Raw genomic sequence first — 21,948 nt, 5'->3', positions numbered from 1 at the left:
AATTTTGCATTGTTCTTTGCCCATCTCTCTGTTTTGACTTCAAGATTCACTCTGGGTTATAAGACCAATAATATTCAGCAGAAAATTTGGAGTTTCAGACAAGCCAAACTTGTACTTTTGAAAAAATACTATTAACAACAGCTTTACTTCAGGCTGCACTCTTCTTATCTGGACAACTCATGTATGCTGCAAGTTTTTTTGAAAGTTGTTGACTTTATGGCCTGCTCTTGAATTTTTAATATCCCAAGTCACTGTCTTTGTTCTACCTTCTATGACAAATCTAACTAAAAAAAAAAAAGTCATAGTGAATTACATAAAAATGCATTATGGTAGCATGCCTAGTAGTAGCCAATTACTTTACCCATAAGAAAATACTATGTTTCTTGTATTATCAAGAATATTAATTATGGTTAAAAGTGAGGTGGCAAGGGAATGGTAAAACATACATTACGTACACTCATTTTTTTCATGTAGCTTAACACGTGCCTCATTTATTGGCTTATGTTTCAATAGAGTTTGAATATACTTGTAATTTCCAAAAAATAAATAATCTTACTGTCAAAGAAACAACATCCTGAACAGGTACGAAGTAATTTTAACTAACACTGCTCGCACGTAGGTCAAATTTTAGAATGTGACATGATAATAGGTCTAGATGTTTCCTCGGTATGTTGCAACTCCACATTAGACCAATTCAGAGCTACCATCCCAAACATGCCAGTTTCCACTGGGAGATGAGGCAACCCACAATGAGAGAAATATTTAGGGAAGTTCTAATCTGGAAAAATCAAGGTCAGGGACTACAGCATGTACATATTTGACTAAATTCCTTAAAAAAAAAAAATGTTTAAAGAACAGTCATAAAGTCACTTAATTCAACTGCACACAGTCCTGAGCAACCTGCTGTAGCTGACATTGCTTGAACCAGGAGGGGTTGTACTAGATGATCTTAAGAGGTCCTTCCAACCTAAACAACTGTAATTAAAACTGAAATTATCGATTTGAACTATTTTAATTAGAACTAAAATTGATTTAAAGGAGAATAAAAATTGCTCCTTTTTGCCAAGGATGAAAAGGAGTAATTTGTGGAAGTGGGCTACTGCAAATGAATTTACAGATTGCTTCAGCATAATTGTCTGCTTTGCATCTGTACAACCAACAGTTTCCTGAAATGAGTTAAGCATTCAGAGCAAGGTGACAAAATTACAGGACCACTGATCTTTCAACTAACATAACTGTGTTGTAATTTACCACTATAGCAGTCTGATAATCCTCCTTATAATTGCAAAAAACTGTTTTGAAAAACAGATAAAAAGATAAATCTTAAAGTAACAATGGACAATGTGCATTTTGCATTTGAAATAAAGACAATAACAGCAAAAAGAAGTCTGAGCAAGAATGCCTGAAGATTCCAGTACTGCAATCTAAAGGGTGACCTTCTCTTTTTATGCTAAGTTGCTTCCTATATATGCATGTTTGCAACACTGATAGCACTTTCTCCCTCCATCTTTCAGAAAGAACAAGTCAGTAAGTATATTAATCTAGGACAGATTTAATAAAATTTAATTTGCTTTAAGTTTAGCAAGAAAACATATTCTAATGGGCAAAACTTATTATCACAGCTCTTAGTTCTATATTTTAATGATATTTCACAACTGAATACACTTAAATAAGAAAGACAAATCCATCAAATGGCCATTGCTTGTCCTTGAGGGTTTTTTGTCTCCTTATTCTCCACATTCATTATTCTACATAAAATTGACAGCAAATTATTCAAATAAATAAATCTTCTGCAACAGTTATTTCTGATCAGAGGTCACTTGTTCTGTTATATCTTCTAGGCCATCTGCCAACAGATGCGAATCAGAGAAACAACTGTTAACCATTCCCCAGGGAAAATAGGGACTGTGGAAGCAGAGAGTCATTATAAACAGCTACTAACACTCAGTGATCAAACTATGTAAGAATATCTATTACTGTCCTTTTGGCTTTAGATTTTGTTTTGTCTCCCTCACTATCATTAGTCATTTCTTAATATGTATTGCACACTATAAAACACTGACCCTTTGCTACTGCACAGACAATCTTTTCACGTACTGTGATATTATTCACCATCTCCCAGGACTCTGAAAAGTAACAGTATGGATCCTAGCAACAACAAAAGGTCATATAACTATTTTTAAAATGCCAGCCATCCTGTTCATAAATGCTCACAGGACAAGTAACAGTTACTGCTTTCATAGTGTCTCCAAAATAAGTAATATGTCACAAAGGATTTATGCTTGTGATGCAATCATTCCTTATTGCCCAAATCCTCTAGCAGCAAAAAATCCTGTTTCTTTCTTTCTTTATAATATAGCATCCCCCCCCCCAGTAAACAATCTACATTATTGCTGTTCGTCTCACATACTGAACAGCATCCTTAGCTTAAAAAAATAGATGATTGGAGCTGAACCATGCCCATGGCCAAGCATCTGTTTAAGCTTACTAACAAAAGTAGGTTTATTTCCAACAAGATTATTATTCAGGCTTTTTGAAATTAAAACTATACATTGAAAATTATTCCATAGCAATGCAACACATGTAACATTCTGTAGCTAAAGAAACATGCAGGATTGTAAAGGATTATTCTTTTAAAGGAAAATACACACTTCCCATATACAGTTGGCATAAACAAAAGAACAGGTTCAAACCCATAGACTAAAGATACCCTCTAATTTCCTGAATATGCAAGGTGTTACTAAATAAGTTAATTGTTAACTCCTACTTTCAGCATTCCTTGATTCACAAAATGTCATGCATTTTCTCCTAACAATAATCAGGTGGGTCTTTTCCTTCATAAATTAGGAAAGAAGGTGACGATAATATCAAAACTGGCATAAATGGCTTTGCAGAATTGGCTGCAGGATGGGGATAAGGATACTAAAGAAAACACTATCAACTTCAGACAGCAAAGTCCAGTCCCGCACCATTGGTTCCACACAAATTATCCTTGTAGCATGCTGCTTTCATACAAACAGAGAAACAGAAAAAGGTTTTCATGGTAATAACAGTAGTCTTACTTGTTCCAAGTTAAAAAGTCCTTGTATATAGAAGTTAACCTTGTACATCAGATAGACATAGATAGACTCTAAATATTATTTCAGGTTCTGTGTAACCACCCAACAAGCCACAAGACTCATCAATTAATAATGGAAAACTAACATTCTGTAACAGAGTGAAAACAACAGCTAGGGGCCACTAATATCAATTGACACAAACTCCTATGGTTTACAATTAGCATATCCTTTAATTGCTGTAAATGCTTTGCTCCAAGCTCAGTGTACTTGCAGTGCTGTATATGTGAGTGTTCTGCCTATAAATTGTGTAAGAAAAAGAACAACAGGTATGTCTATTAATTTATTTTTTGAACCATCTGACTACTATTCAGTGCATATCAAGATCCAATATGACATTCATCAACTAATTACCTTTTGACAAGAATCCAAAAGGAAAATACTTAGACAATCAAAACACAGGCAGAATGAAAAAGAGAATGGCAGCACTGAATGAAAGACACTAAGAAGAATAGGATGATTTATGTAGTGCTCTGCATTTAGGACAAAAAGTCTCACCCAGAAAGGTTATAAAAAATAAATATAAAGACTACAAATACTCAAATGCTGGGTACCAGACCTCTGCTGAGCCTCAGCACTTAATTGTGTGCAATTTCTCAAAGCATTTTTGCCACATAAACTGGAATCTAGATATATATTAAATTATTTTCTGTAAAATAGTGATGATTCAATTATTGGTTACAAACAAGTAAACTCTACCCAAAGAGAGTTTTCAAATTGTCTTGACTTCTGTAGATATATTCCATACTATAGCACAGGTGAAGAATTTTCATTCCATGGATTTTTTTTATTTATTTTATTGTTTTACTAAATCGTTGCGTTCTCACTATGACGTTCGTCATGAGGCGCAAAATCTTGGCTTTGTTGATGTTAAGGCCTACACTGCACAGATCATGTGTTCCTCTTCCAGTTCAAAGAAGTATTTTTGAAAATAAACTGTCTTGTTTGTGCAGAAATATCCTTTATGTAGCTGATATTACTCTCTAAAATATACTTATTCTTACATGAGAAATAATTCATAAAAATTCATAGAGGGCTATAATTTAGAAAAATGTCTGCTTATAGTTCGTAAAGAACATGGAATTTGTCAAACAGAATAACTACTTCCTATTTTTAGTATATACTTCCAGTCTGTTCCTCAGAACTCCACTGGTTTTAGGACAAAAACAAATCTTGAATTATTTTTACATAGTTACAATTCATATTTTGCACTTACAAAACAAACTAAAATTCAGAAAACGCTGCAATGTCAAAGTTCTTCCCTTTTCATAACGTTGATCTTCCATATAAGTACAACAACTAGATCCACCCATATTCATTCATAATAGCTAAGGCACAGAAATACTAAATATTAAAAAGAGAAGAAATCTTTTGCTACATGACAATATACATCTATATACATGAGACTTCAATCTCATCATAATGATGTGAAGTATCTCATATGTATCCTATCTTTGAAAGATAGTCCTTCCAGTTAAATTATTCCATCACAGAGTGAATCTGACCTACAAAAGAAAATTTCCATTCACAATAGCAGAACTGAATGCAGAATGTTAATTAAGTCATAATGCATAATAATCTGTAGAAAAACAAAGAACTATATACAGTAATAACAACTCTCACCTTTTTTGACACAAGGCAACACCCAATTACTATTAGGCAATGTGAGTGTATAAAATGCCACTACACTAATACTGTCTAATTATACTGATAAAGTCATAATTCTTTATGTAATAAAATCTTTTTACATACTTTTTCCACTACTCTCTCTTTTAACAGATTTGTTTTTTAACAAAAAAAAAAAACAAAACAACACACTTTCTTTGCTTTGTCTATTCAGCACCCTTGGAAAAAACCACCAGATGGCAATGCAGTGTTCAAGTATTTTATTTAACATACATGTTATAGGGAAAAAAAATCTGTACAGATCAGCATGAAGCTCTCTTTCCTAACCTACTTCCTCTTTGATGAATATTAAATAATTCATAAGCAAAAACTCTAGTCACCACAAATAAGTGATCAAATACCACTCAACCTGAAAAGAACAGTCTTTAAGAAACCCTAAGTTTCTAATGATGTAACACTACATGGCTAAAAAAAAAATTCTACAGTTTAGTTCAAATTATGTAACAGGATAATTTCAGGAAAAATCACTGCAAGGAAGACATTTAGAAATGCATTACCATAAAGTTCTCAAAATGCTGTCATGGACTGCACTGAGCAACAGACAGTGGACTGCACAAAAACTAAACCTATGCACTTTTTAGGTGTATTGTAAATTTATATGAAGTTTGGCATCATTCTAAAGAACAGGCATTATTTCCTATACTTCTGAGGTTTAAGGCAATTCCAGTAAAACGATATGCTGAATGAATCAAAATATGTAGGCTTTCAGTATTTATTCTTCTGTTGCATCAAGCAGGACATGGTGATTCAACAGTGGAATTGTGTCATGAAGTGAGATGCTTTGAGATATTTCAAAAAGCTGAGAAGTATTGTGAGAGTCAGGTTCCTGTTTAGCAGATCACATCTGATATCCACCATGTGCCAAATTAAAGTTTATCTTTGCAGTTACTGCTGCAGGCTCTGAAGCCTCTCCAGAAGTTCATGGGGACTTCACTGAATACCTAAAATACCCAGCTAACAACCATTACATCTACTCTGAAATCAGTGGTTGGAATGACAAAGCTTAAGGCAAAGGATCTTTTCTTTCTTGAGAAGGCATTATAATTTGTAGGTGTTGTGCATTCATTGACCAGAAAAGTTTAGGTGTGCTGAAGTCTAATTTAACTTTTGCACATGTGGATACAAGAAGTTTCTTATATCATTTATGTTTACTAATGGAATTGTCATTGGAATTGCTTATCCAGTCATTCTTATGTAACAAACATAGTTACTACACGCTCTAAATGCAAAATAAATCCATGCTATGTTAAAGAGTAATTTTTAACTGTTCATTGTATTACTGAAATTATTTAAAATATTCACTGGAAAACAAAGATGTATCTTCTGTCAGATAGAAATAGAATCACACATACAAGAATGTTAAACAAGTACCTCACACAGCTGTGAGCAAGCTAATTCGAAGTATGTTTTCCTGCTAATGTAATAAATATTTGATGAATACTCTTCCCTTTATACCTTATATTATTATATTTAACTGATGAATAGCACACAGTGGTAGAAAGATTCAAGGACTGCCTTTAAGTAATGTCATTTAAGTGCTTTGCATAATGACAGCTTTCATGATCAGAGATTTAATCCAACACAGCATAACCTAAACTTTCACTTGAAATATTTTTTTACCCTGCTTTTCAATCAACACAAATAAAAACAAGAATAATATACTGATCCTAATTATTTACATGTATAGTTAATTATTTGATATAACTTCAGGCCTGAAAGCCGACAGTTGGGATTGTTATCCATTTTTAGAAATAAAACCAAAATTTGAGCCTACAAATTATTCTGCATTTTTGGCATGCTATGAATCCTCACTGACTTTCTGAAGGTAGGTTTTCATGTTCTTGACAGATCAGAGAAGTAGTTGGAAATGAATTTCTACCAGACGGAGAAACTCATACTTTTAATAATCACTATTTTTTTAGAACAGCTGATAAAAAATTTAGAAGAGAACTGAAGTACTCTAGCAGGGAAAATCCAACTGACAGTATAGAAAAGACATAATTCCAAGGATAGATTACTTTTTAACATAGAATGCTAAAGTTAAATATACAAAGAACACAAGATTCATGTTTTCAGGTTTGATAATTAGAAATAAGCTCAACAAAAGTGAATTGGAAGGAATATGTCACAATTAGGACAACTATTTAGCATATTAATGCAACAACTTTAATACATTCATTTAATTCATAACAGAGAAGTACATAAAAGCAACACATATCTAAAAGGTGGATACTACTACTCCATATTTATAATTGTAATGTCTCATAAGTATATAAATATGTCAACATCTTTATTTTTTTATTCACTGCTGATATTTTAAGGACAAAGTCAACTCACAAGTAGAACTGACTAAAGAGACGTAAACCATGCCCTCACCATCCTTTGCCTCTTGTAAACATGTTCACATAAAACTAGTTTTATTTTCCAAGTTGATTTTTTTTCTCCTACTTCCAATTGTAAGCTACATTAGTTTTAGAAACTTTCTATTTTCACAGTACAGATAAGTGAATCTTAGTTTGCTAAAAATCCTCTTAAAGTAAATAAGATTTTCTTTGTAGAAACACTTCACGATTGCAAAATAGGCCTTCCAAACACCCAAGGGAGGAAAAAAACAAAACAAATCAAAGAACCACAAAAACAAACCAAGCAGCATCACACATGTTATTACAATCCACCTACTTCTGTGGAAGTTCTTCAAGTCTAAAGTCACTAAACAACATGACCAAAGGCAGCAGGATGTGAGATTTCAGTAAATCACAGATTTTTCCTTTGCACATACAGTAAGACCAACAGCCCTCTTGGTGATACAGCAAATTGAAACTATATACAGAATAAGCACATCTCATCTGAAAACATCAAGAACCCCATGTTACAGTAAGGTATGATCCAATGATTTCCATTACAGTTTTTCCTTTTTATTAGAGTATCAGGATGAGAACATATTCTGTACATTTCAAAAAGTATTGTATGCTCCTTGCTGGACTGCAATTGTATTACCTTCCCAAACAGAAATTAAAATGTATATTTGCCACTTTTCCTTACATTAATTAATCAGAAGAAAACACAGGCAAAAACAATGAAATAAAATGCAAAGACAACCCAAGCTCTTATTATTGTCACATTCAAGTAACAGGTATCTGATGAGTGGCTATTTTATTAGATCTTTAAAAATGGAGTTTAAGGTAAAGGCTACTTTAAGATGATCAATAATGTTTATACTAAATATGGATTCAGGAGTCTTGACTTAAAGCTTACAAGTATTAAATCATAATCAAACGGAACAACCTCACCCAGACATATTCAAAGGATATCTATGATATCTATCTAGACTTCAACACCATCTTACAAACACATCAACCCATCTCCGACTCCTTTGCTCTGGATACAGTACATATATTCCAGTTTTCTTGAGTTTAAATAACCCCAAGTATATTTTAAACTCAAGTTTTTGTTGAGGAATATCTTACTTCATAACGGTACTCCTTATTTGCCTTCCTTCCATCTACATTGCCAGTCACTAAAATATTGAAGACATAAGCAGTTTCATAACGTTGTTAAAAATATCCTCCACTGAAAATACAAGATATGATTTAAATTGTTGCCCAAAATGTATAAAGACCTGTGTCCTCCCTAAGCACCAGTTTACAACAACTACCAGCCAATTCCAGCCATAAACATTTTAAAAAAATACAAAAAGAAATCAAAGCCAGACTTCTGGAACAGTACAACAAAAGCTACCTGAAACATTCCAGTGCCAAAAGGAAAATGACTAGTAAAACCAAACCTAATTAACTAATTCCATCAACATGGGATTAAGACTTCCATTAAGGATATCAGTGTCCTTTAGTGTCATAGAAAAAGATGGTTTGCAGAAGTAGTATACTGTAAATTTTTTCTTTATCCAGTGAAAAGTGAAAGAGGGGAAAATTAGAATTTCAGAGTGACAAACAAAAAATAAACCCAAATCCACCCAACTATCTCAGTATTGGTGTTCCCTTTATTTACATATGAAGTTAATTCACCTATAGTAACAGTATGAAAGATGCTTGGTAAACATGTCACCCTCTGCTTGGTTTCTGAAAAACTGCCTGTATTTTCTTTGCTGAATTAAATTCTTCAATCAGGTAGACCTTTCAGAAACACATTTTGCTGTTCACTGTGCATGTTTATTAAATTTAATGTGCTTGATCAATTTGTTGTATTACAAAAATCAGTAGCCTAAACCTGCATGATCTTAATTTCCAAGAGATTTTTCACCATAAACAGATAAATTTAGTAGCTGATATTAACAACACTGACTGCAACAAAGCCTTTTAAGTAAGTTAAATAGTTCTGGGAATAACTTTCCTCCAGCAAATGAATTGTTACACTGATTTCACATTATATATCTGATTCTAACATTTCTGATTTTTTCAACAAGTTCACATGACACAATATAGCCTAAAAATATATAGAAGCTACTAACTTCTTTTGATGCAGAATATGAAATCCTCTTAGTTATGTTCCAAGCCACCATAACATCTTGCAAATATTAATCACTTCTTTCCAAACCACATCATAAGCACAAAGATAAAGATTTACTTACCTGATCCCCTTTTGGTCACAACCTTCAAGCTCTGAGTTAGAGTAGCATACAAGAGAATCAAGTTGGGAATAGGAGCTTTCATCTTCTGTCTTTCTGTGTCTGCTTCCTAGAGTACCAAAAAGAAGAAAGAAACCCTGATTTTATATTGGTGCTGAAACAACCTTAAAGTAACTAATCATAATATTGATATTGTGGAAGAGCTGAATACAGTGTTTGTGAGCATTTGAATGCACCAAAAATGATCTGTTGTTCCTTAAAAAAAATAAGTAAACTAAAATTACCATAAAACAAACACATGCACATACTACATTCAGCCCTGGAGCTGAAATTCCAATTTTGTCTACACACTGAAAATTGATTGGGTCCCTATTCAAACTTTCTAACAGATCTCCTGAATAAAACAACTCTGATCAACTTATTCTGTGAAAAAAGTGTGATCTTTTCACTAAACCTGTAAAATAACATCTTTCTTTTTATCATATAATCTATTTCCCCCTCCCCAACAGGAAAAATAAAGTAATGCTCTTCTCCATTAGTTTTGCTTCTATTTATTAATTCTACAGATTAAGCACAAGATTCATAATGTAATGAACAATTCATTAAAACCAAATCTGGTCATCTTCTTGGAAACAGCAAGAAGGGAAACATAACAGCGCACAAGAGGAACCAGCAGAGACTACTGTAACTTCCTTCTAGATGAGCTGAAATCCCATGAGCAAATTCAAACTAACATATTCATTGCACTAAATCAGAAGAGAATGTCATTAGGATGGCAGAGAGGTGGATCACAGGCTGTGGCTCAGCCTTCACCTCTAAGATGTGAATAAAAGTTTTGAATTTCTATTACTTGTGTCCTCTGGGGATTAAGTGGTATGAGCAGCTGGTGAAAGCAGGAACTAAAAGTTCTGTTAATTCCCCATATAAATAAGAAGGTGTCATCTAGTCATGATGATTATCAGCTTTGTTCTGGAATGGTTGATAGAACTAACTTCTCACTTCTCAATGTGTTAAAAGGGGAAAGGGAGGACAAATTTTCTGTTTAGTTAAGCTAGATAGTAGACTCTATCTATATTCATTATAATATTTTATGCAAAAACATTCTTATCTAATGGGGGGAAAAAAAGGCCTGTGATCAATGGTTCCTTAATATTAAAAGTAAAGACCCAGATGAAACCAATGTGGTTTTGATATTGACCTCTGTTAATCAAGGCTGTACAGCAACTGAAAAAAATCTCAAAAGGAACCACATAGTACAGCTTTGATTTCAAAAGAGACCGTGAATCTTTTGCACTTTCATTGACAGTCAGGTTACTGAGTACCCAAGACATTTTTTGAAAGCAGTTTCTTAAAATATCTTCATCTTAGAAGAGAACAGGTTAGAAATAAGAAATAGTGGGGGTGTAAAAGAGCACAGTATAGGAAGAATTACTTAAACAGTGATGACTTCATATATAATACATCTTAGAGCTTTATGTTTCAAGACATTTGAGAACTAAGTGCAAACCTACTGCACTCATGATTATGTGTTTATTAAAGATGAGGGAGTAGGAGAATACAGTTTGACAACAACAGTTTGTGATATTTTTTATAACGCATATACAAGCATTGATATGTTTGCTCATTCATTGGCTGTGAACTTTAGCATTTTAGCATCACATGTGAAGGACTATCATTTACCTACATTCACATGCAACTTCAGAAAACTTGTGCAATATATTGATTATCAACATAAAAATTAAAATATGAAATATGTGATTTCTGTGAGTTAAATTATGTGCAATGCTAACATTTTCAGTTAAGTTTAAAATTTAACTAAGTACCATGACCACTGGCAGCTATAAATAATATAGATCATTAGAATTTTAGAAGCTAGAAATTAAGGTTAATTTTCCAGGGGCACAGTGAGTAGATATCACAAAGTGCTATGCCACGTTTTACTGCAAATGTGAGTCAAGCTTTCCAAAATCAAAATCTCATTTCTCAGTCACTGCACTAACTGATGCCACAGGAAATCCTGAGGCTGATACTTTCAGCCTCCAGGGTAACAGAGAGAGTCAGCTTCTTGCTCTGTGTGAGCCTAATAAATACTGTCCAAAGAACCTCAAGATCTTACAATTCATTTACAAATTCACTAAATAGGTTCTGACTGTGAAAGCAGATCCAAACATCTTTTTTGACCATACATCAAAAGATTATACTGTTGATTATTGTGGAAGAAATTCATATACATACATACATACATTTGCCATTTGCATATATGTATGTATGTATTCATATGTATTTATACATATTTTTGTAGGGGAACATGAAGTAGCTATAAAGTTTGACGTTATCATAGAAAGCCTCAGCAAATACAAAAATATCAATAAGAAACAGTTCAGACAACTAAATCCTCCCTTTGGTCAATGCATATATAACTCATTTAAGTTGTCAAGTCAACAAGGAGAGCCATAATAATAACAATATTATAGCAAGGATTGCATTTTAAACATGTTATGCCACTGTAGAAGCCATTCTCATATACATTTATTCTCAAAGATTCAGGTCTAGCTTAAAGGCATAAGCAAAATTGGCTGTTGCCTCCATTGCTTGTGATAAATCCCTAGAAAGTAGTCTGCTGCTGTCTTTGAGATACCAGAAAGCACTTACTGGTAGAGGGGGGGAAAAAACAGAGGTGTGGCTCCCAGCAGCAGCCATTGCCTGCTTGCAGCAATATGAGCAACAAATCAGATGTTTCACGGGTTTTCCCCAGAGTTTTACAACCTTTCTCTGATTTTTCCACTCCCTTTTCTTCAGGAGAATAAGTTTTTCTGGTCTTTTCTTCATTTTAAAACTCAAAAGCTCAAACAGAGAAAATTGAAAGAGTTAAAGATCAGTATAGTGGAGTTGGTGCCTTACGGCTTTGGAATATCTGCCTCATCATTTGTATAGCTGATACAAAACAGATATTTAATATCTCATTTCCCCTGTGACAGGTGAATGCCTCTGCAATTGACTGTTCTAGAAAACGTCACCCTAGTGAAATTGGTTGTAAAAGCAAAATAAGCAAGTCAGAAGAAAATAAACAAGGAACATCCCAAGGGGGATCCCACAAGTCCACAGAAAATGCCTTCACTGCTGCAATGAGTATGCCTGAGCCCTAGACCCTGTAACATATTCAGTTAGATATTAAACTGAAAAGCAAGACACAAGGCACAATTCTAAGAAGTCAAACTCTTAACACTAACTGGAGAGTGATACTTCATGAATTGGCAACAGCCTTCTTTCAGCAATTAATTTTTTAAGGATGAAACTATTTTACTAGTCACCTAGCTGTAATTTGATTTTTTAAAATAACATTAAGAAATTCTGATTTTAACAAGTAGAACAAGTCTGCTGTTTCTTTAAACAATAGGCAGACAACTTACACAAGTCTTCTTTATTTTTTTGTTTTCCCTTGGTTTTCAGTTACCTCCACCAAAAAGCTAAGACAATGTATGGTGGCTATAAACTTAATTGCTGCATTTTAAGTTGCATCAATGTTAGCATGTTTTACATACTCTCTGGCTATAAGACTGGTAGACTCCATGGCTGAATAGTACACTAACAAAATCTTTTAGAGTTAGGGTTTTTTGGTTGCTTTTGCTTTATACAATAGCAAGAATTGAAATATTTTTCATCTTTAAGCAGTATTCACAACTTCAAATTCTCAGTAGTGGGTTGTTTGTTTGCATGAACCACAACACTGAAACATGTTAAATATTCCTGGATAAATATATTCCATACAAGTTTTGACTGGGAATATTATTAATTTTTTACAAAGTCTTTTCCTTAGAAGATGTCATTGTGTAACACAAAAATGACACAGAAAGCCTCTAGCATCTATATTGCCAAGTATCTCATTTTCCAGTTGAGATAGAAATAGAAATACAGCTGTATCTCAACACTAACATTCTTTGGGGAAATTCCAAGAGTGCTTGTTTCCTTAAATTGTCATAAATACTCACTGTGAGGAAAATGCATACGCACATACACACATGCTTCCCAAAACAGCTCAGGAGAGATTAAATTAACAAGAGTAAGGCAATTCTTGATAATGTAGGAAAATGGAAAAGATGAGTTTAATTTCCTAATTTTACTTATGTTCATTTTGGGCCCTTCCCAAAACTTGATTTAAATTTAATTGAAGTAAGAAATTTTCCATTGGCTCAGTCCACCACAATAACTTTAAGGAGTTGATTCTCAGTTAGCCTATAAATGCTAGCTACCTTCATTTGTTAATTATCTGAAAATCATTTTTCTTACCATGCTGCCTTTCTAACTTAAAAAAAAAAAAAAAAAAAAAAAAAAAAATTGCAATATTCTGTGAACCCTAAAAAAATTCTTCATGACTGTTCTGTGATAATGTCATGGAAGTGCTGTTTCAGCTAGCAAGATTCATCTGCTTTAAAAAGAAAACAAGCAAACAAGAAAGCAAACAAAGAAAACAAAATTAACTCCTCACTTAACTCCTCACTTAAGCCTGTGTATTTTCATGTGGCAGAAAAGCCTTTAAACATCAGTAAAAACCTCACAGTTTTCAACTTCCCTTCTTGACAAGTGATAACTGGGCTACCCACTGAAAGATTCTTCCTTTGTGACGGTATTGTGGAATAAGACATAAAATTGTCCCTGGTAAACTATGAACAAGAAGCAAAATTACAAAGAAATACCACCTGAATGTGTAAGAAACAAACAAACAAAAACGCCTGTTCAGGAACAGTCTCTTTTTATGTGGCATCTTTACAAACCTCATCATTAGATCTCACAAAGTGTAAAGGACAGTACAAAATATCAGTATATTATTAGTAAGTTTCTTTGATACATCCAGAATACAACTCAAACACCTTGAAAACAATTGCTTAAAATTCTTAAATTGGGAAAAAGTAAAATTAGAATGAATGTGATTTCATAAACAAGTATCTATTCACTGTCATGATCTGCTATGTTACTCTCCTAAAACAGAAAGACAGCCCTAACAATACTTAAAATGTTAGCTAGAGGAAAATACACCATTTTCAAAGACAGAAGTCCATAAAAAATATTCCTTTTCTGAGTCCCAGAAAACAAAAAGATTCAGCAATCAAATTTTGAAGACCATATGAGAAACCAATCAGAAGCACCAAGAAGGCAATAAGGTACTGTTTCCTTTGCAAATCACCCCTGTTCCTCCATGCTAAGCAGCATTCCTAAATTCAAGAAAGTTGTGACTGTCATGATTAAAAAACAAAAGGACATGATTAATAAAGCAGTAAGGGTTGAAGGAATGGTGACAGTGTTTTAAGCAGTGATAACCAAAAGTCAGTATGACACCTGTCCAGAATACCAGGCTGTGAATAGGAACTCAGCACAGTCCTCTGGAGAGGCTTCCAACCAACTGCATCATCACATTTCCCATTAAACCTGGAAATCATTACTGCCTTCTTTCAAAGATCCTTTTTATTGCTAAGTTTTTCATCTTAAGACTCCATCCATCATGCAAGGTACAGTACACATGGCAATCTGACTGAAGAAATTTAAGATCATTCCACGTATCTCTCTCTCTAAAAATATAATCTGCCATTCCCTAAAGTTTCCATTAAGAAACATGCATCACTTAAACATATAAAGTAGTTAAAAATGTTTCTACCAGGAAGAAACCTTCTGTAAGAACTAGAAGAATCCTGATATCTGGCTCAATATTTATTTCCCCAGTCTTGTGTATAACAGTAATATCAACAATAGCATTTGCACTTAACGTGATGAACTAGCAAACACTCATATGCTGCACACTGTTTACATTGCTTAATGTATTCCTAATTATTTCATTAAGTGACTTTTTTGTATGGTAGGTAAGGGATAAGATTTCTGGATAGTGCTTTTTCTATTAAGAGACAAGTAAATTGCAGCATATTGTAGATACATGAAATGTAACATATTATATGCTTGAGAATCCTCTGTTGAAGAAACAGTTGAACATCTTGTCCCTCTGAACCATAGATTAAAATAGTTACATAGTTGAAAACTATCTGCCACATACTTTGGGGAACTGCTGTGGCTAAGAAGAGAAAGTACAACTTCAGGAGAGACATAAAAAAGAGAGATGACAATGGCTTTTCAGTGGTATTATAGCACTTTGTGGGATCCAGGTCAGCGGGGCATCTTTGCAGTTCCAGATAAGTCACCAGGGTTGGTTCAATCAGTAAGAAGTGCTCATGCAAAAAGGGCAGGAAAGGAAAGTCTTGGATACTGTGCCGGTGAGTTATTTACTCTCAGGGTGAGGGAAAGCAGGACTGGCAGGAGTCTCCATTCCTAGGAGCCTTTACATGAGATTAATAAATATATCAGCTTAGGTTTAAAGTAATCTAGTATTGTTAGTACAAGCAGATGCCTCCCTCTTAATAGTTCACAACTCATGATCACAAAGAAATAAGAATCTGAAACTTAGGAAATGGTTTTTGCAACAAAACATGTGGAAGCAAACTGGTCTGAAATACTTGATGGAAACAATATATCCAGTAGAGTACATAAGAAATGTGTACTCCTGATGCTAATTAGGCCAATGGGTTAATGGCAAATTTGAAATCATAATTTCTTTTTCTGGAAAGAAAACAAAGAAAATATAGCAACCTGGCAGCAAAGTTACACACAATGCTCAAAAAGTTAGCTCAGCAGTGATGTTTAAAGAAAGCTAGTTGGAAAATGCTTGTACCATTACTTAGTTTCTAAAGGGAAATACACTACCAGCATAGAAGAGAATAAATAAAACACTTCTCCCTTTTCAGTCTTCAGTACATAAAGTTAGATGAAAAGGAAAAATTCAAAGATGATCTTCAGTGTGGCTTTGAAACACTGTCCTTCCAAAACAGAAAAAGTCTTTCTTCCAAATACGTGTGCATGGGTAACCAGTACTGAACTTACTATGTCATGGTTTTGGCACGTGAGATATCTAACCTTAACTATCTGCTCTTTCATTGGTTCCTTCACCACTCTGTATCTTTGCTTTTTGGGGACAGGTAGCCTTGTTGCTGTATCAAGATGAAATTCCATCTCTGCCAAAACTGACAAAACAAAGTTTTAATACTTCAAATATTGTTTTATTGGATAATTCTAACTGGCTGTGTTTTCAGGCAACTAAATGAGCTCCTGAAGTATTTACAATAGTGGTAGAATAATAATGTTGCTCTGCTAAGTATATTCACTATATGTGATAGTGGACTTCAAACTCCTTTTCTGGATATGGTAAATTTTCAAAGACTAGAGATTTGCAGCAAAATCAACAACAGAAAAGCTGAAATACTGTAGTTTCCTACATGAGTAGTTTTCTCCCATTTTCTACTCAGCAAAGAGTAGCAGTTACGTAGCAACATAATATGTTTGAAAAAATAAATTTTCTAGATGTAATTTAAAGTAAGAAAAGAACTCTAATTTTGAACTTGTTAGGATAAAAGCACTTTTTAAAAAATTCAGTCTTCGTGAAATTTTCTGAATAGATACTTCATAAAGTAAGCATGTTGTTCCTCTGGCATTGACAGAAGATTCTAGGTACTTCGACTAGCAATAAGCATTACAAGGATGATTTAATTCCAAAAATTCTCTAAATAATATCTCCCATTTGACTTACTAATGAGAGAGATATTTTCCCTTGAAACAAAGGACAGAAGGATATAGAGGATGAAGCTCCACTGTGGATATTCTGACAGAATTTTTACGTGCACGGTAATAAAATCCCTCACCATCACTAAGATTATTGGTTTACATAACAATAACATCAGTGGTTTTCTTTTATGTCCTATACAGAAGGCTATATATTTTCAGTCTTCCACAGTTGCATATTTTCCTTTTTCCACAGTTGATACTTGTATCACAATCTTATTAATGCAATTTAATCTTATACCCTTAGAGCATGACCTGTTTCTCATGTAATGCTTACTCTATCCTGACGCATTAGAGATTAGGGAAGTGGTCTGTAATTTACACTACACTTCATATTATATGAGCTCACTTCATAATTTAGTTATGAAAAGGGAGAAATAAGTGTTTCATTTATCTCTTCTCTTCCACAGGCTAACCGACAAGCCCTTTGCACTTGTCCAAACCAGACGTTGATAACCTGCAGGCAGGCCCTGAGAGCACTCCTGGGACTGACTGTCTCTGCCCAGCCTCCCCTGGGGCCTGCCCCCACGGGTCCAGGACCCCATTTCAGCTCATCCCTGGGCTGTCAGTCCCTGTCTCAGTGACACTGTAGGAGTGGCCTCCATCTCCATCTCTGGCCCTGCCTCCTGGATGTTATCAACCCTGCAGGTAGCCCATCTCAGCACGGACCCCTCATACATACGCTGCTTCCAGCCCTGCCTCTGGCATCATTTCCTCGTGCTCCTGGCTAGAGCCCCTGGGTGGACCCTGGTCCTGGCTCACCGCTTGCCGTGCCATGGGCTGTGGACAGCCCCCATAACCAGCCCCCATGCTCAGAGCCTGTGGAACTGCACCCCCAGGGTGAGGGCACGGGCTATGCCAGCGTCGCCCTTGGGGCCGAGGTTCCCACTGCAGGGGGGCAGTCAGCCCTCACTGCACCCTGACACCTTGCTCCTCAACAGGGTCTGAAATCCAGAGAAGCTGTTCGCCAATGTCTGTCTCAAACCTGCGCGTTTCCAACAGGAGAACATTTCTCGAATTTACTGTTATAAATAACCTGGGGAGAGTCACTACTTCCCCTTGAAAATTCAGGGATTGTAAATAGGTTTGTATTTACAGAAAGTAAACAGAAAAAAGCTTTCGAAGTTCACAATTTTACCTGTTTCTTTCTCAATGATAAAGTAATTTTAAGATGTAAGCCCACTATAAGAAATAGGATCATGTATAAAAGCATTTGGGTAGCAGCAATTCAGCATCTGTATGGGATTTCACAGGCAAGCTTCTGCCTCATAAAGACAAAAGAATCCATATGATGAATTTATCGTCTGTACAAAAACAACAAGGACCTAAAGAGAAATACGTGTACAAGGGATAATTCAGCTTTACTATTCAGATACAGTATCTTGTATATAATAATTAAAAGTGGAACAATTTCTACAAGGATTATCATAATTAAATTGATTTGTAAAGGATTCAAGCATTGTTGTTATATAATTATAATATATACCTTTGCAGTTTATTAACATTGTAGGGAGACAAGTTCGAGACTAAAATTTCTGGCTAAATTTGTGGCTAAGACTAAAATTCAAGTGGCTGGAGGATAATAATTATTTCAAAGGAGAATAAGTCCTCAATTTTGTTTTATTTTCCTACAACAATGGTGGGTATAGCTGTCATCACAGCAGCTCTTTGTGCTCTGTTCTGCACTCCATCACTGTGAGCCAGCTCACGTACAACACTGACAATCACATCACAATTTCGTAAGTCCTGATCTTTTATTATAAAAAAGAGCAGTAGGGTAAAAGGAAGAAAGGATTGTAAATGGTGCTGAAGCTTCTCCCATTAAAACTGAAGAGCATTTAGCTGCACTGAGTGAGATAACTGAAAGTGCCCAGGCCCATCATTCAGTTCAGAATGACATTCCTTAATCCTACTTCAGTTTTAGAGTTGATGTTGTTGCTTTGTTTGACCAGTTTTTGAAAAGCATTTCTTGATGACTTTGATTTCTTAGCCTAACTCTATTTGTTACTTCACTGCACTGGCATCAATTAGCTACCTAATAGTCACAATGCTGAAGAAACTTCCACTGCTTGAGTAGAAAGTAGCAGCATGACTCTACTGCTTACCTTCAACTGTGATCTAAAACTCTACTGAGATCCATGGTCAGAAAGGTATGTTTCAGGCCTAATCTACTACAACTTTTAAGTGTTGCTGAATAGTACTGCTTATTAATAGCTGCAATTTATGGATTGACACTAAGAGGTAGAGGACATTTTCAGAAGAGGCAAAGCTTCCTGTTTACCAATGATGTACTACCAATGTGTAGACATGAAATATATGATATCCAAACTTAAAGCTGCAATGGCCTGATGGACAACAATGGCTGTTCCAAAGCCTTCCAAAATTTCAGACTATAATAATGGAAAATATAAATCAAGTAAAGATATACATATATCCATGTCACAGGCTGAGTGTTACACTGTAATTGCAGGACATTCAGTATGTTTCCAGCAATTTTCATATCTGGGACCTATTATGACATTCTTCAAAATCTTGATTTGAGAATAATGATCAAAAATGAAAAAGCCTTCTCAAAAATAACTTTACTCTGGAAATTAGGAACATTGTCTTCCAACATGACAGGTACTCATGTATCCCTTCAAAACTGTGATTTCAAATACTCAGTGGATCAGGAAGAGACTAAGAACCACTCTGGTCTCTCAGTTTTGGTAGATCAGACTTGGGATTTCAAGGCCCTGTTTCAAAACTTTTGTCTTAAAATGGATGAGATGCATAACAGAACTATCAGAAGAAGAGACTGGAATACCGGGACTCTTCCCGTCCTACATAAGTGTTATAACTATTAAGCCAGAATTTGTCTCCCTTCACTTCTTTTTCCAGGCCCCTGAATTTAGTACACAAAGCTGCACAGCACCTTGTTTTCCCTAGAAATCATAGAGATTGCTGTCGTCAAAGTAGTCGGATGAGGCATTTGGGAAATATGGGTTCAAATCCTTCAAATCAAGAAGCCTTACAAAATAATGCTCCCGTTTCCTGAGTATGTGCTGTAACTCCATAACACATATACACATTGTGTGCTTCCAAAGGAGTAGTTTGAACTGAGTAAAATGTTATTGTGTAAAATAAATGCAGCAATTGTTTATGGGTAGCTCATTCAAAACTATTCAGTTAATTTCTACCCTGTTGTACAGGACAGAATGATCCTCATCATATTCACTAAACATAAAAGTAGAGCATTTCATAAAACTTTATCAGCTCCTACTGTGAAAGCCCCCAGGAAGTTTTAAAAGCACATGAGAAATGTATCTAGTTTCCACAGAATTCAAAACTGAGCATACATGTATTTGTCCATGAATCCATGCTATTGACTATTATACCAATAAATTACATATAGAAAATCTATATTCAGGGTAACACTTCTGAGGTTTTACGTCTTTGAAAAATGGGTGTCTAAAATGTAAGATTTAAGGCAATTTCTAAAAATATACACATCAACAGCTGATGCATATATTATTTGCACAGGATTTTGAATTCAAGCACATACTCCCCCATGCACACTAAGAAAGAACATGATGTTTCACTTTCTAATAGCAGCCATCCCAGCCTGAGACAATGAACTGGTAAGGCAGTATTTTTTGGATTGCTGCAGAAGGAGCATAAGACCCACAAGAAGTGTCAGTCATATGTCCTGTCTCTCGATTATATGAGGCTACTGTGATCACACATTAGTTGGGGGATTAGAAGTGGATGCATATGCAAGGTAAATTTATTTCACAGGCAGTGAATTTGATAACATACATACAAATCTTATTAACTCTTCACTGGTTATAGCAGCAGGATATTAATAAGAGCTACTACAGGTATTAAGTAAGCTAAGTTCCAATTAAGTAAGGTAGAAGTTCCAATTCTTCCTTTTTTTTTTTTTTTTTTTTTTTTTTTTTTTTTTTTTTTAATTTCTCTTTATATTATTTAAAGGTTATTCTGAGGAGGGAGTTTGACCTATGCCTTCTAAAAAGCAATTCTTGCATGAGAATCTCCAATTGTTTCATCAGGATGACCATAGGACAATAGTTTGGAAAGCCAGATACCAAGTGGACTTCTACACAGCCTGTTGTTATCTCAGTATTATTCATTAATCGTTTACATGATGGGAAAAAATATTTTGTTTATTACATTTCCAGATTAAACAAGGTGGGATGAATTGCATAGTGGTTTGAGGTCAGGGGCAGTATCGAAAATTATTATTAGACCACAGAAATAATATGAAAAAATAGATAAAACTGTAGAGAAATAAGTGTAATTATCAAATTAAGCAGATGTAATCAACCAAATACAGAAAGGATGAAGAACAGCTGTCTAGGTATTGGTTCTGTAGAAAAGGATCTATGAATTATAGTAGATTAGAAGCTGAATGCCAGTCATACTACATTTCCTAAAAGAGTTAATTACCATCTGTGTGCACAAAGCAGGGTATTTGTGGAATCTTTACCTTTAAAGATCCGAGGATCTTTAAAATTACATTTAAAATTTACACACATTGACTCGGTACAGCTGCTCCTGACACTGAGCAATAGAATAGCTTTATTCCATCCTTTTGATTCTATAAAAATTCCTCTGAAAGTAACAGTGGGACATCTATGAAGTGGACACACTCTGGAGCATACTCCTTCAAAACAAACCAACAGGGAATAAAAGAGTTTTTGAGAGAGCGAGTTCACCAGTACCGGCAGTAAACACTGCTTGGAATGTATCCTTTAGAAACAAATGATGGTCCTGTAAGGACTCATTCAACAGCTAGTGCAGCCAACACAGGTTGAAATATTGGGTTTGTCTGAGCTGTTCAACATTATTTGAAGACAATAGTATTCCTAGAATAGATATTGGCATTTCTGATGTTTGCCCAGTTTG

Source organism: Tyto alba, unplaced genomic scaffold, assembly GCF_018691265.1.
Source record: "Tyto alba isolate M040663 unplaced genomic scaffold, T.alba_DEE_v4.0 Super-Scaffold_14, whole genome shotgun sequence".
NCBI lineage: Eukaryota > Metazoa > Chordata > Aves > Strigiformes > Tytonidae > Tyto > Tyto alba.
The sequence above is the reverse complement of the archived record's forward strand: the minus strand, read 5'-3'. Positions refer to the sequence as shown.